General features: G+C 43.6%; 1 protein-coding gene across 27 annotated transcripts in view; it reads right to left on the bottom strand.

The window, feature by feature from the left end:
- Nucleotides 1-16,669, bottom strand: part of JAKMIP3 (Janus kinase and microtubule interacting protein 3) — a 75,469-nt gene that overhangs the window by 57,696 nt on the left and 1,104 nt on the right. The gene's annotated exons all lie outside the window — the stretch shown is intronic.

Here is a 16,669-nt window from a genome sequence, read left to right as displayed (position 1 = left end):
CTACCTTGAGCTCCATGCACGCTTTCTACACCATTCCCAGCTGCTCCTGTGCTGGGCAGCTTCATGTCAGTCCCTACACACTGCTCCACCTTTGTTTTTGCTAAAATTGATCAGCTGTTTTTTTTTAAAAAAAAAAAAAAAAAAGGGCTAGGAAATTAATTTTAGCAACAATATATACCACAACTGTCTTCAGTGACCTTTCAGAGAAGGTCACAATTCCCAGTACAAAGCGGCACGGGACCTCCGCCCCACGGAGCAGCACTGTATTCCCTGCTCGGATTCGGACCTTCCTTGTGCAAACTGCATCGGGCAGGGGGAGGCCGGGCATTAGGACTGAATTCTCCTTCCATTTAAGGAGAATATTTGCCCTTCTGGTTTACTTTTTAAAAATTTCTGTACTGAAATGCCAGAGTTTCTTCTTTCATCTTGCTTTGTGTAAAAGCCAGCGGGAGAGGACAGCCGCGCTGGTGAGACAGCCTGGGAGCGGAGCCGCCTGGGCCAGGGAGAGGAAAAGGAGCGCCGGGGCTCGGGGCTGAGGGAGAGGGGTCTGGGGGAGAGCGGCCAGCAGCGGGGCAGCACCAGCTCGGCAGAGGGGAGCAGGCACTGGCCACACGGAGCCGCTGGGCAAAGCTGAGGGGCAGGCGCAGGAGATGCACTGCATCCCACCGGGACTGACTTCATGGACCTGGCTGGGGAAGACGAGTGGAGCTGGTAGGAGAATTGCAGACTATACGGAAGAAAGAGTAGAGGTTTCCATGGTGCAGCAGCCGCAGCAGAGTGCGTTTGCTTTTCCTAACACTTGCTCTGGGCCTGACGGGTTACAGCCCCGCTGCCTCGCTGCTCTTCTGCTCACAAAGTGCAGAAGCCCAACACATCTCAGCTGCCTCCTGTGCGGATGCACACACCAGGCAACTTCTGCTCCTGCCCCCGGGGACACCAGCTCACGCACTGTCCTGCGCAGGGACAGGGAGCTTCGGCTGGGCTGGTTACCCATGCAGCAGCAAAATCACAGCCCCTGAAGATATTGCTGAGGTTTTGTTTACTTTTAAAAATAAGTGTTAAAAAGTACATGGAAAACACATATTCAGTTGTAGCATCTTAAGTTTAGTATTTGCTTTTGAAATGTTCTTGTAAATTGCAGATTTGTATTTTAAGTAAGGTGACCACGAATTAAATGTCCATGTATATATTCAAAATAATAGCCAAAGATTATTCTTCTGACTCGATAATATATATCTTAACAGCATTCAAAAAAACCCAGAATTACTTTCAAATGCCAAGTGCTATATCTTAATGGAGATCGGCAAATGCTCCTTGTGCCTGTACTACCTGCAGCTTCTCTGTTGGAAGGAAAGCCAGCTGGCTTCCTCCAACAACTCTGCCTCCCTCCTCCCCATATTAACTTGTTCTCTGGATTTGACACCCGGTTCTGTAGACTTAAGATGATAAAAAAGCTTCAGAAAGCAAACAATCTTTGTGCATCTGAACCACTAAAACACAGTATAGAAGCAAGTATAAATAAAGCTGTTACAACTCCAGCAAATAAACAACAGTGCAAAGCCTGGAAAAGTACCAGGCCTTAGCTATGAAGAGATTTATAAATGTGAGGAAGGCAGAATAGACCCGGGACACTACGAGAGGCTGCTCACACAGAAAATCAGTAGCTGCTTTACTGCAAGGTAGATATAAACAGTGCAGGAAGCAATGTACCTGGCTACCCAGCACCTCACCTTCAATCTGCGAGAGAAAAACAAACAGAACCTCCCTTTCCAGCACGAAGAAAGCTTTCCAGTCATGCTGGCCACCTCCTTCCCCGCAGACCCAATCTGTGTGCCGCTGCCCCTCCTGTTCCCCACCCTGGCAGGTACGGGCTTCCCTGACCTGTGGTGCTGACACCCACGCCAGGGGATACAGGAAGGTGCAGTGCTGCACCCAGGACAAGTCCCTCCAAGAGCAGTGCCAGCCACAGCCCATTTCCCAAGGTGTGACTGCGCTTTGCCTTCCCAAAGGGAAGGGGCTACCACCGTGACTTGCCCAGCATTTGCCTCAGAAGAGCCATGCAACCCCAAGTCCCGCAAGACAGGAATATAGCTGTACACTTCTACAGACTGAATTAAACTTACAATACCCTTTAATGAGATTTAAAAATCATTTCAGGCAAGAAATGCACTCGAGAAGGATTCTGGACAGCCTTTCCTCACCTTTGCTTCAACTCCAGCAGCACAGCGTCTCCCGGCTTGTCACAGCTCCAGCTCCGAGGGGGCTGTGACTCAGCAAAGGGAGCAGCTTTTTATTTTTCAGATGGAACTTACCAAACCGTGCCAATATTACGGGGAGGATCTGCTTCCTGGATCCACTTCTCTGCCAGTCTCTCATGAGATATTTCCACTGAACCCTCCCCATCTGGTCACATTATGACAACAGGAAACAGTTTCTTTGGGGAAAAATCAAATGCAAGCTTACATGGGAATCAGGCTGAGCATGAAAGAAAAAATTCCCAACCTCTATCTACACTGTATTTAAAAGAAAAGGTGGCGTCTTATTATTAGCCTAGGAGTTATGCTGTTCCTAGTCAGACATCCTTAGATCTGCAAGCATCTGTGGTGCAGCTGAAGCTCATCAAAAGAAGAGCCTCCTGCCCGAGAAGACCCCAGGCAGGCTGCCTGAGGCGGGAATTGCCGCAGGAGCCAGGCAGCTGCCTCCGCTCCTGCCCACTGAAAGCATCCCTCTGGCCCTTCCACAGACACACGTGAGCTGGAGGGTCGGTGCTCACCTTGTACCCTGCAGCTGGGCTCGGCATGAGCCCTGGCACACTGCAGGGCAATGGGAAAAAGCTTGTTACCCCAACAACAGCCCCTGCTCATGGGCCAGACCCTGCTGCCTTCCTCAGCTCCGCACTGCTGAAACCTCGGAGAACCTGTGCGTGGAAATCTCTGCGTGGGATTTCAGGTGAGTTGTGCAGCCTGAGATTGCTCTCAGTTAGGCTGAGCCTCTGCAAGGCAGCAGTACCCCAGCGGTGCTGCAGGTACAGGCTGTACTGCCCCAGCTGTGCAACCTGCAAATCTCATGGTTAAGAAACTGTGAACTCCAACAGCTCAGGAGCAAAAATACTAATCAACATTTTAAAATCCCAAGCCTATTCCAATGTAAATCCCAGTCTCTTACACTAACCTAAGCAACCTAGTTCATCATTAGACAACCCATGGCAACAAGCATTCAGGTACGATGAACTGTCTCCAGAAATGCTGAACATCCACAGTTCCAGGCCAGACGCTCATCAGGTCCGAGACACAAACCCGATTACCATCCATCTCATATTTGTTTTCATCTCCCTCTGTGGTCCCTGCCAAGAGGATGCTGCTGTATGGGATGCACAGTGCTCCCCTGAGCCCCACAGACCCACGGCAGCTCCCAGGCAGGATCTGGGGTGCTCCCAGTGCCACTATATTGCTCCTACAAGATTATTTTCCTTATCCAAGAATTCACAGTTCCCCATCACACCAAATAATAGAGAACGGACTGACTTTTTTTTCTTCCCCAGGGTTATTTTCCAATTTTTTATTTTACTACCTCACTTTAAAACAAAGATAAGAAAGAGGTCACTGCCACTGTAATCTCTATTTGCTAATAATTCACAAAAGCAAGCACAAGAGAGAAAGCAAAGGCTTCAGGTCCATCCCCGTTCAGCTCCGGGCACAGCAGGCGGGGGGTTTCACGGGCAATGCTCAGCACAGGGAGATTGGGAAATGCCCGCAGCCCCAGCCCTGCTTCCACCACTACCAAGGTACCCTGCCCACTCCCTGAGCCCGGGTCCCGGGAATTTACAACCCTAAGTAAGTACCATCGCTCAGATGAATGATTAGCCTGTTTCTATGGAGAACGAAAGCTGAAAGTTTACTTCCAGTAACCAAGCAGTGCTTGAGAGCTCAGCCTGTGACAAATTAGCAAACATCTACTTTAATTACATAAAGTCTTCCCCTTCAATTTTTTAATTAGAAACAAGAATGTGGATGTCATGTAGATACAAAGATTTTCTTCCACTGCTAGTACAACTGAATCCCAATCAGACCCTGCAAATCTCCATGGATTTGATAAAGTCCTCAGGGTTACAGAACTTCTGACCACCAGGCTTTTGAGATACAGGGTACTCCAGCAGCAGTCAAAAATTGCTGCAGAAAAGATTAACTGTGTAATTTTTACATCTATCTGCAACCATAAATCTGTTTAAATAATTAAAATAGTAAAGATCACCAGCTATAGTCTGGCAGGTGTTTATCAGTGAGAGCTTCAAATATTTCTTCTAATAAAGGATCTTGACTCCATACGTACCATGGGATAGTCCATGGTTGAGGGATGTGGGGTAAAAAAGCAGCAACAAGGAAAACTTCACAGCCCCCCCAAGACCTGTGGATTTCCAAAAACCTGCTGCTGCTGCCCTGGGGCTGGGCCCTGCCCGCTGCTGGGAGTATTTCCAAAGTTGGCACTTTCTCCCTGTGACCCACATCCAACACTGTCAGAGATGACACAGGGAAGGAGGATGGACAAGGGGAGGAGCAGGAAGCCATTGAAGAGCATCTGTCCACACCAGCACACCCTCACAGAGAACGCCAAATCCCACGTACAGCCACATTGCCACTGGTCTCACACTTACGAGTATCATTTTGCAGCGAGAAAAACAAGAGGTGCCTGTTGGTGATGACAGGACCTTACTGGGAGGGGAAGTGCTGGCTGGGAGCGCGGTGCTGCAGAGCCGGTGTCACACACCCACTGTCGCGCAGGGCAGGCTGTGGCGCGGGCACTGTCACCCGCTGTCTTCAGTGAATGTAACATCCGCCTATCGCCACAGTAAATCTGCTCTTTCTGTCACCAGCGTCTATAGATCTAAACAACTGTGCAGATGGAAACACTGGCCCAGAGCTGATGCAGTCACCAGTGCAAAATGAGAAACAAAAGCTATAGCTGAGAGTTTTAGAATGGATTAAATGAGTGAATGAGTAAGAAAACAGAAGAATAAAATTTTCGTAGCATGCAGGAGACCATAAAAGCGAATACTTGAATAAAAAAAATAAAAAAAATCAATATTAGTCTGAAGTGCTATAGAATCACAATTTAAAATAGCAAGACTGGAAACCCGCAAGGAGCCTGCACGAGCTCTCTGGGCAGCCAGTTCTGCCCTGCTTGGCTGTCCTCCCGCTGCCAAAGTTTCTGCTCAGAGCCGGTCAATACGCTGGCCTTCCTTCAAAGTGGTGGGAGGCACCACTCTGAATCCTCCCAAAAGGAGAGAATCCCACCAGATTCACCTTAATTATACAACAACTACAGTAATGGTTCTGAAAGGGGGGGAGGAAGATGGGAGGAAAGGCTATAACATCTCTATTTGTTCTTCATAGATTTTGTATGCAGTCTGGCTCCCGATTTCCATTGCTTTGGTTTTGTTATAACATCCTGAGAACGGAAATAAAATATATTGTTTTGAGCTAAATAGACATTTTCTGTGATCAAAGTCCACCTTGTCTCACCCTTCTTTCCTTCCTGCTTTTCTTTATAGCATAGGTTAAGGTGAAAAAAATATTATTTTGGTTTGATCCACACTTCAACAGTTTTTTAGCATACAGTCATACCAAAGGAAAAGAAAACAAGTTTTATCATGGGTCTCTGAAAACACAAGTATTTGTGCCTTACTGCCAGTTGAGAATTTGTACTCCTTCTCTCCCCACCTCACGCGTCAGAGCCCAAGATACAGACAGGCCCCATCCATCCCCACTGGCCAAGAAGCCACCGTGCTCGCTGTGTCCCTCCCCAGAGGAATTCTTTGGCAGACACAGCCCAGCCAATGCGACCTTCACGGGCTGAGCAAGACTCGCCCAATCCATTGGCAGGGTCATTGTCACTCTCACTAACTGGATTTACATAAAAGATTACTTTCTTCGCTGGCAAATGGTCTTGTAGCCAACAAGATTTTGAAAACAAATATATACTCAGGAGTAACTTACCCATGCAGCAGCTTTAAAAACCCCCAAACCCGGCAGAGCACTGGAATCCCTCCTGATGGGAGCCACTGCAGTTGCTATGGAGCCCGGGCTGCCCGCGCAGCCGTGCCCTTCCTGTGCTTTGCTTTATTTCAGACTATCTTCTGCCTGCCTCGTAGCAGACGGTGGCTGCACCGCTGCTCTGGGCTTTTGCTTCTCACATTTTCTCTCTCTCTTTTTTTTTTTTTTTTTTTTTAAAAAGAGAAGGCCAGTAACTCTGCTGCAGATCAGTAAGTGATATTTACAGTGTCCTGCCTTACAGATCTCAAAGGACCACAGACAAAAGGCAGTCTCTGAAGCACGCTGCTACACTGATGAACTTTGTTGACTGAAGAATTTTTATGACAGATTTATTTCTCTATCATTTTAGTCAAAATATTAAGATTACAAAAATTGCAATGATGATGTCGAAAATTAAACTAAAATGTTTTAGAATTACATTTGATATTTTAGAATCTCACATTTAATTAAAACCAAGAGTTTAAAAGCCCTATTTTAAAACATTTTCTTCCAAGAAGACATTTGTGTCAAGTGATAAGCTTTTATTGTATCTGGGAGGGGCTTAAAGGGAGAAAGAAGTTTCCCAATAAGGCAAAACATTTCTGAGATGTTACAGTTTGGCTAGTGCATGAACTAAGCCAAGCATTTTCTCTGCTGCGCGTTAGTATAGGCTAGCCCCCTATGGCGAGCCAAAATCTCAAGGGAATCTGGACAAACCCCCCACCTTGAAGCCCGCAGGTCTGCAAGCCCGGCTGGGGGCTGTGCTGCAGCTGACACCGGGCAGCAGGGCACGGGCACGCTGCCGTCTCCTCCTGCGCGGCAACACCTTCCGTTGAGGAGCTCAAGGTGAGCAGTAAATCCGCAAAGCACAGAACAGCCTACATGCAATTTGCACTTCATTTCTTTTTTAAAGGAACACAAAAACCCACCAGTTGCCTAAAACCCAGGCGGGGCGAGGAATGGATCTCCTCCTGCTTGAGCCTAGTCAGCTCCAGCAAACCAACTCAAGAGGGGCTTGGCGAGGAAAGCTTCTTACTCAGCCAGGAAGCAGGACAGGGTTTTTTTTTCCCTGCTATTGCCAAAGAGAAGGGAACTGTAAATTTTGTTCTTCTTTGCCCTTTATCATCTCTGATGACTTAGCAGCAAATGCTAAAAATAAATTTTCATGCTTCATCTTCAAAGTAGATGTGGTACAATGTTTAAAAAAAACCCCAAAACCTATATCCCAGAGAGAATATTACAAATATTTCAGAATCCAAATTGAACTTTATGAAGAGGTACTGTAAGCCTGCCAAATGGGATATTTTACATACAGCTTTGGCTCTATAAGCTCCTTTCTAGTCCTCTTCTCATGAATGGGACAGCAATTAAGATAGTCACATATTTCAGAAAAGCAGTTTAACATAAAGTGCTTATGATTTACTGCACAAAGGCATTTTTGGAAAAAAATGACCTAAAATTGTTATGAGTTGTAGAAGAAATGAAGTAATATTCTAATCTGCAGTGGCAAGTTGGGGCCATTCAGGTTTCCACTTCCTTTGTATTTCTGATGTTTAATACAGGCTTTATAGGCAGGCAGTAGGCAGGACACAGCCCAAACCGAGAAAGCGGTTTGAACTGCTGTATGAAAACAAAACAGTAACGAAATACATACATTTTTGTAACAAATAACTGCTACTAATCCCACCTGCACGACTGATGGCCTAAATTTAGATATGATAAAACTGATTTTGGCTGTAAATAACATGAAATAACATCTCAAACTTTTGACTCAAAGTGAGTTGAGCTAGTGCTTGGAATCCAAAACCCCAGGGAAACTTGAGGGACCTTGCACTTATGTTACTTTAAAGAGATGAGTCACATTAATGTGAAGTAAGCATGCATGAAACGATACTCACAATCACAAGCTTTAGCTATTGAACCAAAGCTAAGTTTTCATGAAAAGTCATCAATAAACAAAAGTTGCCTTTTTTTAAAATAGCATCCAAGGTTCTGCACAGTGTCACCTACTGCTCCTGAAGGGCTCATCTGGGGAAGGGGTCTGTTGCCTGTTTTCCATGTGAAGAGTTGTCTCTCTTTTACATCGGTGAATGTAACTGATGTGCATGTCTAGGTCCGTTGGGCAAAACAGTAATTATTGCTCTTAATGAGATGAAACATTTCAGGTCCGTAGTGTTGATCATAATGGGGGAAAAGAAAAAAATTTTTGTGAGAAACAATTAGTTTCTCTTTCTTACAGTTTCACTTCCCTTTTCCTAAAGAGTTTATACTCTTTATAGAGAGCATATGTAGATATAAACCCATATATATGTGTGCATGCATCTATATAAAAATATATATTAAAATAATTGGGGTTTGTTATGATATTACATAATAAATTGCTCACAGCAATCTAAAACATACAGGTCATACCCAGTACTAAACACTTGAGTATATTATCCACGCACTGAAGATTGTTTTCACAAGAAGCTCAAAGGGCAAAATCTTCCCAGGTACCCCAGGGAATTATGCCTTCAGGCTTCTCCCATATTTGTTTATGTGCCTAGAAGTGGGTTCTGACTGACAAGTTTAAACATGCAGTTGCTTTGTTCAAAATTAACTCTTTGATTAATTAGTTACGTGCTCAGGCCACGCAGCTCGAAGGGCAGCACTGGATGGCTGCAGCATCAAGGCAAGCCTGAGCCAGGAAACCTTCCACAACCCAAGGATCAGTCGATGTAACTGCGCTAAACACGCAACGCAGGCACACGCACAGCAGCAGGCTCAGCGCTGCCAGTTAATGACAGTAAGAGGCCACAAACAAGAGCTGAGAGGCCATCAGCAAGTTCATGCCACTGCTGAAACAGGCAAAGCCCAGCACTGGGGGGACTGGAGTTACCTGTTCGAGGGTGCGTGGAGGTGGCCATTTCAGCATATGCTTACACACCCAGAGTTAGTCAAGAAAATGCTACCAAAAATGCCAGCCCCACCTCTAAACTGACACATCCATACCTGAGACGATGTGCCTGGAGCCAAGAGTACAGACACCAGCACTGCAACACAGGGTTAAAATGATGGTAAACAGACAGGAGATACTTCCAATGCTCTTAAATTACACCCAGAGTTACTATATACATTGCTAGAAACAGCGGTATTTAAAGAAGTGATAAAGCATTAACGGCTGCTAAGGCAAATGAAGAGACGGCATGTTAAGCCTGAGGGCTGGCTGAAGGCAGGAGCAACGTATTTCACAATTTCCAGCACAGTTTTTATTAGTAACTGAATTACCTGGTGTCATTTAGTGCTGGTATACAGTAATACCTTCAAACTCTGTTCCAAAGATGCATCTGTTGTTCAAACAAATCCTTGCATCTTTTGCTCCCTGTCTTTCACTCATGATTTGGAGATTTCCATGTACATCTATTGCTATGTAGACATTCCTTCCCAGGAGGTGCATCTGCTCTTGAGCTAACTAACACTACTTGATACCACTGTTTGCTGATTGACATAGAAACAGACGCAGAAGAAAAATATTCATGTCTGTATGATATTCTTCAGTGCCAAATGCAGTTGTTGAGTGACTTATTTTGAAATGACGGTAATGGTATTTTTATCAGAAAAAAAATTCTAATTGTACCTATTTTTCGTTAGTTTCCCATGTTTGTTCACAATACCAAGTTAATCAGCAACTTTCCCCCCCCCCTCACGTAACCGTTACTGCTCTTACACTAACATACATCCAAACATTTCTGATAGCGTCAAGGGGATGGAAAGCAGTTACTCTGTTGGGATGGAGAACTAAACCAGACCTGTAACTGATGCCCAGCCCCTTGCCAGTACCAATAAATCGGTCAATGCCAATGAATAAGTGTCTTGCTTATTTGGAGCCATTTCGGATTTTTCAGAAGCAGGCAGTGCTGGTGTAAGTCTGCTCCTGGTGTGTATCTCGGCTCTCCAGCCTCTAGCTTTAGCTGATGGTAGACATTTCTTATGTCTTTCTCTTCCGCATGAACTCTGTACACACAGAAAATGTCTAACTTCTTATCTAGGAAAGGGAACGCATCATAGGCCATGAAGATCATTTGCTGTCCACTCCTGCTGCTCCTCGTGAGAGGTTGCTAGAGTCACTGGAGCCATGCTGTAAGGTCAGCCCCTGTACCCAAGGCCTACTTCATTTCCTTGCCATACATGCCTTGTGCTAGTGACAGATATCGCTGGTGATAATGAGGTGAAAACAGAAAAAAGGTTTAACATCTATAGTTTCCTTCTCCCTAGCAAAATCCAGACCTTCCATCGAGATTATGGACTCTCAGCTCTCCTAGGCTGCCAATGGCACAGGCTCTACACGAAGAAGAGATCAGCCCAGCACAAACTATTGCACCCACATTGACCAGTGCTCCAGAGACAGCACCACCTCACTGGCCGGTGCCCCGGGGACAGCACCATCTCCTGCCATCCCCAAGGTGCTCGCTCCTGGGGCTTTCACGCAGTAAAGCAGTATTCACAGCATAGACCATTAATAGAAGGACAACGGGCATTCCCCATCCTCAGCTTAACTTCTAGAAGGAAAATAAACCCTCACACTGTATTTCTCATAACGGTATGTACTTCGCAAGTAAAGGAGGGGGAAAAAAACACTTTTATGCTAAGAGCTTTTCCCAGGTTTGTACAAGTCCTTTACCAAGCCTCATATTACCCAGCAGCAGAGCTGACTCCAGCAGCCTGCAGGTGTTCTGAGGGTTTGATTCATCTTCCTGCTCTCCTGTGGGTTTGGATGTGCTATCTCTGTCAATACCAAATTGATTCTGGCCTTCTACTGCCATCCTGCTGGTTACCAAGCCCTTCTGAAGAAAGTAATTTCACAGACTTCCCTATTTCAGATTTTCCCTTTGAGCAAACAAAATAATAATAATAAAAAAACCAAAACAAACTTTGAGGGGGAAAAGAGTGTAGCTCTATTTTTCTGCTCCTGCTTTCAACAATGAGCCTGACACACAAACTCAATTGCTCTCCCCATCCTCTGTGCTGTCTGCTTTGCCTGTCTGAGACAGTTCAGACATCCTTACCCACCACCGACTTCATGTGGGACCACTCCAGGAGTCTATCAAGCAGTCCTCTTTTCCATTCCTCTTCAAATCTGCACTGTATCCCATTTTCTGGGTTGCTTTCTTCTCCACTTATGTTTTGGCTTAATTTGTGATCATAAAACCTTACCAGGCCCCAACCATAAGGCAATCTTAAGTGACACACATATATTTTAATAAGAGGGCAAGAAAAAAACCAAAAATTCCAAACCAAAGAAAGCAACAAAATTGCCCCTGTTTAGGAAGAGCTGGCACAGCTCCCTCAGACACCCCTGCAGAGCTCTGCCTAAAACCAGGTCAGCGCTGCTCAGCCTGCTGGGCTAATTGACAGAGTAATGAGGGGCACCTGTGAGCAAACAACTAGTTTTTTAACTCCTGCTAAGCTTGAATATATCCTAAGGGCAGTTCAACATAACGAGATTTCCCTTCCACTACAAGCTTGCAAACCAGCAAAGTCCAAAGCTTTGGCAGTGATGGCTTTGTCCCTATAAACCACATAAACTGGTATGAACAATATGTGGAATTGGAATTTCTGTATGTGCAAATCCAGCAACCAGCCACGTGTTCAGGAAAGCTTAGGCAAAGTACAGAAAGCTAAATCAAAATACCTCCCTTTGTTTCAAAAGCTTGTTTTGATTTTTCTCTAACTGTGCTGCTAAATGTTGCTATCTGTGATCTCGGGAGATAAAAATCAGCCTTTACTATACTTTTTAAAGTGAACTAGTCTTTCTTAATGCCTAACCTATGGTTATTTGAGCTGTTCAACAATGAATGCCAAATGAATTCACAGTCTATATTATAGAACAGGAAAAAAATAAGCCAGGAAGCAAAAAGGACAGAAGCAGAACAGCCCCAGCATCTGACAGGGTAATAAATGCAGCGAACCTCTCCCAGCCCCCTTCCCTGCCTCTGCGGGCAAACCCAGACAGCACCTGATAACGCCTTGCATAAAATACTGAGAATAAAGAAGACGCAAGTAAAAGGTGAAAGTGTCAAACCGTATAATGAATCCTCCCACAAGCCACATAAATAATAAATCATTCATCCTGGCATGACAAGGCGGCCTTAGCCCTGAACCTGCCGGCACCCACCCGGCATGAAGGGAAGCCTCCCGCAGCTCCCAGCAGCACTCCGAGTTATGGCCATTGCCAGCCAGGATCTTTGTGGAAATATCAGATGTTTGTTTACAAAAACAAAATCCATAATGCTTCCTTCAAGGACAACTGGTAAAATAGATAGCTTATGTGGTAAAAAGTTGTGATTCAGCAGTAAGGTAAGTTTTTAAGGAGCCATTCAAAACACTAGAAATCCCAAAACTGCTTTGATTGGAGACAAAAGGCTTTTAACTACAAGCATTATCTGAGATAAAGGGATTAATATCAACCATTATGTCAGTCTGTTTTCCTTTTACTTATTGTTACAGTTATTTTACTTATTATTTACTTTATATTTACAGTTATTTACTTATTATTACAGTATTATTACAGGTCAGTTACATTTTCCTTTAATACCCTTTGCATTTTTACTTTACTAACTTCATGCAAATATTTCCTTTGCCTGTAGCTTCCTCTGACTTTGCTTTGGATGCAAACTCGAGATCTTGAAACTTGCAGTGATCATCACACAAGTCAGACAGACCTGACTCACGCTCACGTAACATTTACTGTCAGCAAGCTTCAGTGCGCTCAGGGTATCACCCCCATTTCCCATCAGGGAAGGGCTTTGTGGAAAGTGGGTGGAAGAGCTGAGCAGCGCGTGCGGTCGCCTGCGCTCCCGGCACCTGCGTGTTCACAGCCACGTACGCCACGTTCTGCTCATGCTCCCCTAGACATTCATGTGTACTCCAACCAGTTTTTGTTGAACTGAACCACACGCATAATCTGCCTTCCCATCCAACACAAAAAAGCATTTCCCAAGAAATACTGTCAGGATGATCTGGCCTTGCCTAGCATGCAAGAAGTAATTAGACAATAATGAATAATTAGTCATGATTAATCATTTTATTCTGCTAACAACAAAAGCGACATGTAAAGATTAAAATGCCAACAAGCATCCCACAAATCACTATGGAGATTTACTGGTATGGACCAGTACTCAGTACTTGCTAGTTTCTGTCTTTGAACCAGGGCAAAATTCAGTTATCACATTGTGGTACGTAAATCTGCAGTTCTCCGAAGAGACAAAGGCTGTGGCTATAAATTTCTTTCCACTTCAACATACAAACATGACCATATCAACTATATTTAGTGAACATTTTTTTCCTATTTATGTGAAAATCTGAAACTTAGCCTTTGAGGTAAAGAAAAATCTCTGCTTTGGATGGTTCTATTTGATTTCTACTATGCCTTCAAGCTTCTTATTAACTTTTTTTGCCGATAGTTCTTTTCAGATAGACTAAGGAAATATCACATACAAGAATGAACCCTGCATCTATAAAAAGCCAAAATTATGGAACATTTTGATGGAACTTCAAATTCTAGTGTTATCCTATGGTGTGAGCACCAGTAACTGTTTGGAAAACACCTTCTGATTTAGTTTTATCCAAAAGGAATCGAGATTGTGGATGCGGAGACCATACCATCACACAAACCAAAGTGCAAGTGGGTGTCATCAAGAGATTTGCTTTAAAAGCACTGTGCTCATCCAAACTAGACACATTCTTATCATAAACCATGGCTAGAATTGATTTGTTATGGAGGCAGCTAGAAAAGTAATCCAATATCAAATGACTCAAATCATTATTTCAGTATAGAGTTAGTTAAAATGCAAACTGTAGCAAAAACTGTTCAGGAGGGCCATGAGAATATTAGTGTAAGAGTCCTACAGTTAGTGCAGACCAGTAAATCTTCAGACACTTTCAATACTTAGTAAAGTTCTCCTTCTGGGCATAGCCTGAGTCCCTGCAGTCAGTAAGATTTCTGACATTGACTTGGTGGCATCAGAGTCAGGCCTTTTGCGTGCAATTTCTTTTTTAATTAAACACCATTAATATGGAATTTGTTTGAGATTTACATCCCAGTAAAATATAGTATGTGCCATCTGGAGTTCATTAATGCTGTCCTTTACCTACCGTACGTGCCAGGGGACACATCTATTATGCAACTAAGGGTCATGCAAGACAAAACAGACCTGTCAGCAAAAAGATGAGAAGTCTTTTTGGTATTAAATGCCCAAGTTGAATTGGTTACATCTCTACTGATTTTCAAAGGGTTGAAATAGAGGAATGGGGATTGCCAAGACTGATGGCCAGTCTGAACAGCATCTCGCCCCACAGCAGTCTTGCACAGCTAACAGTTTGCTCTGCAATCAATATTAACCTACCTCCAGCAGAGTAAATTCTGGCTATGAACTATGACAAAATCAGCCTCGTGCAATATCCAACATCATCTGGGCAGCAGCTTTCCAGACCAGATGCAGGTTTCAGTTAGTCCTGGGACACATCATCCCAGTTAGTCTGGGAGAGCTCGGGGGGCATCGCTGTCCTTTGAAACCCAGCCCCACAGCCAGGCCTCCGAGCTGCGGCAGGACATGGCAGCTCAGCCTGGAACCAACAGGAGAAAACCAGAACCCAGAAACACCTGCATCTTAAACTGACTCTTCTTTTCACCTGAGCTCCATGAAAAATAAGGTCCCTGTTTGCACATGACCTTGTCAAGGTCAAATGATCATGGAACTAATGGAATAACTCAAAAAAGTGGCAGGGCTTAAAGAAAGACAACACTCCACACCCTGCTGCTTGCACGGGTGTTTGGGGTAACAAATTTTGTCCTCTGGACGTTTTCTCAAGCTTTTCTGAACAATTTCTCCTCAGACCCTGCCTCTGCTTTTATGGAGCACAAAAGAGAGGAGGATATAGGAACGCTGGAGGATATAGGAAGCCACACAGGTAAAATTTATTGAACCTATATCTTGATTCTGCATCATTAGAGAATAACAAATTCCTAATCACATGTTACTGGAAATAATGATTTGAGGATTTGCATAGAACTGAAGAGTTTTCTCTAAATCTAAAAGGATGTCTTTCTCCATTAGAACAATTTCTACCAAACTATATTAAATTCCTGAGATCTTTTGTGGGTTTAGGTCTATTTGACTGCAGAGCACTTGGCTGTAAGTGCCAAAGGAAAATCAGGGATCTGCCTTTCTAGGTTAGACAACTGGCAGAAATTGCTTAGTATTTTGCCACCAATAATAGCCAATATGCGACGCTCTAGGGACAAGTAAGCTTCCCTTTTCCTTCGCGTGTATATAAATGCTGCTAGCCAGTTGTGGTCAAATAAAGATAGGATTACAGGAATGATTTAGTTTGGAAGTCTGAAGTATTGGATAATATTTGGCTGCTTTTGCTATAAGATATATTAGTAAAAATGCTGTTATCTGTCTTAAAATTACTCAGTCCTGTTAGAGTCTCACAACCAGAGTAGGTGGACGGAATAGCTTTGTATTCAAATCCTACATCCCAGTCAATTGGTTTGTGTAAAATTTTTAGAATCTTCTTTTTTTTTTTTTTTATTTTATTTTTCCCTTTAAGCTGAACATCAGCTGTTGATAATACATGAAGAGCTGCACTGGAGAAGATGATAAGCTGAGAAGACAGATGTTTTAAAGGAAAGTGATAAAAAAGTTCATTATTTAAAGGCCTTCACTTGTTAACATTCATTTGCTGACACTTTTCTGAATTTGAGCCATCTGCAATAAAAGGTAATATTTCAGAGATCCATTTGGAAAAAAAACAGTGAAGCAAAATTTTGTTCTTCAAATAAATTGACGGTGCACTTGTAAACTTACTGAAACTTCACCAAGTAGGAGGTGTTGACAACTGCCACTTTCAGAGCATATAATAAGGGAAAGATTTATAGGCACACAGTTCCACAAATATATTCAAGCCTAGTGCTTTTCAAGACAACCAATGGGCCTTAAGCACATGCTTAAAAGTCATCTTAAAATGGGGTGCTATTTTTTCCATCAGGGCCCTAGTGACAAATGCAACTTCCTCTAGGCAAGGCGTTCTTGTATCCTCATAGCAGCGTCATTTACCTTTAAATTCACCACTACAAAAGCTAAATTTTCTACCAGTCTGTTATTTCCAGGTGAAGAACAAGCAGTTACTACTCAGAAACCTAACAAGAGGCAATACAAAATAGACAGAAAGTCCACTGCAAAAGTATTAAGACTGCCCCTACACCAAACTTTCCATTTCTGAGCATACTGTAAGCACCTACCATGCACTTAAACATACACAGAGCAAAAGTGTAGAAGAGGTGGTAGGTTAAGAATGCTGTACATCAGCTGAGAGCTGCCAGCCGAGACTGACAGCAGTGAACATCTCCTGCCAGTAAATTATTTTATACTCTACACATTTCTTTGCAAGTATCATGATATGAGAAATAACATTCAAAAGTCAATCTGTCTCCAATGCATTTGCTTTCTAATTTCTGTCTACATTTTAAACAGTGTCGGTAGAGGCACAGCCACATTAACTGAAAGGGAAAGAAATCCTGATGAGAAAAATGGCATTTAAGACCACTAAGCGAGCAAGCAGCTGGGAAAAAAATGAACTTTCTTTTTTTAATTTAA

Source organism: Larus michahellis, chromosome 6 (assembly GCF_964199755.1).
Source record: "Larus michahellis chromosome 6, bLarMic1.1, whole genome shotgun sequence".
Lineage (NCBI taxonomy): Eukaryota > Metazoa > Chordata > Aves > Charadriiformes > Laridae > Larus > Larus michahellis.
This window is presented reverse-complemented; position numbering and strand designations above follow the sequence as displayed.